Here is a 1,746-nt window from a genome sequence, read left to right on the forward strand (position 1 = left end):
AAAAAAAAAAAAAACAAAAAACAAACAAACAAACAAAAAAAACCAACAACAACAAAAACAAACAAATAAAAACAAAACAAAACAAAAAAACAAATTTCATAGGATTAGGACAGAGCCAATAACTTGGGCCAAAGCAGGCCTGAGGCAGTGAACTCCATAGGAGTGAGACTGAGCCAGCTATCTAGGCTGGAGCAGCCCAAGAAGTGAGCTCCATGGGAGCAGAAGCTGATCCAGACCAGGACATTTACAGAAACAGGTCTGAGCTGAAAACCTATGCTAGAGCAGGCCTGAGATAGCAAACTCCACAGGAGTGGAGCAAAACCCAGGAGTGCTGAGAGACCTCCAGGAACACAGAATGACCAATGGGATAACTAGAACCATGGCACTGACTGTACCATGAGGAACAAAAATCTGAGCCTTGGATTTACTGGCACCTAGAAGATTAATCAACAGAATCACAGACAGCCCCAACCACAAGAATTAGAGGAAGAGATGAGTGGACAAGGTAAGAACACATGCAACACCACAAAGAGCAACACAACACCAATAAAATCTAGAGAGCCTACAACAACAAGACTTGAACAAACAAATATAGATGAAACAGAAGAAAATGACATAAAAATAACTTCAGGAGAATGTTTGAAACTCTTAAAGAGGAAGTGAGAAATTCCCTCAAAGAAATGGAAAAAAGACAAACAAAAAAATTGGACAAAATCAGCAAATCCCTTCAAGAAAATGAAGAAAAAGCAATCAAACATATGAAAGAAACTATTCAAGACTTGAAAACTGAAATAGAAACAATAAAGAAAACACAAGCTGAGGGAATTATAGGAACAGAAATCATGAGAAAACGACCAGGAACCACAAACGCAAGAATTAACAGCAGAATACAAAAGATGGAAGAGAGAATCTCAAGTGCTGAAGATACAATAGAGACAATAGACTCATCAGTCAAAGAAAACATTAAATCTAACAAAAGCTTAACCCAAAATATCCAGGAAATATGGGACACCATGAAAAGACCAACCTAAGAACAATAGGGATAGAAGTAAAAGAAGAAGTTCAACTGATAAGCACAGAAAATATATTTAACAAAATAATAGAAAGAAAACTTTCCCAGCCTAAAGAAAGATATGCCTATGAAGATAAAAGAAGCGTACAGAACACAAAACAGACTGGATAAAAAAATTCCCTCTCCAAATAATAAGCAAAACACTAAATATACAGAATATAGAAAGAATATTAAGCTGCAAAGGAAAAAGGCCAAGTAACATATGAAGGCAGACCTATCAGAATTATACCTGGCTTCTTATTGGAGACAGTGAAAGCTAGAAGGTCGTGGTCAAGCGTTGTGCAGCCATTAAGAGAACAAGGATGGCAGCCCAGATTATTATACTCAGCAAAACTTTCAATCATCATAGAAGGACAAACCAAGATATTCCATGACAGAATCAGATTTAACCAGTATCTAGCCACAAACCCAGCCCTACACAAAATACTAGAAGGAAAACTCCAACCCAAGGAAGTTGGCTACATCTACAAAAACACAGACAATTGATGGTCTCATAGCAGCAAATCCCAAAGAAGGGGAAAACACACAAATTGACATCACCAACAACAAAAACTAAATTAACAGGAGATAGCAATCACTGGTCATTAATATCCTTTAATAAAAATAGACTCAACTAACCTATAAAAAGACACAGGCTAACAGATTGGATAAAAAAAAAGAATCCATCCTTCTTT

The sequence above is a fragment of the Alexandromys fortis genome, unplaced genomic scaffold (genome assembly GCF_014885135.2).
Source record: "Alexandromys fortis isolate MF-2015 unplaced genomic scaffold, M_Fortis_MF-2015_v1.1 scaffold_449, whole genome shotgun sequence".
NCBI lineage: Eukaryota > Metazoa > Chordata > Mammalia > Rodentia > Cricetidae > Alexandromys > Alexandromys fortis.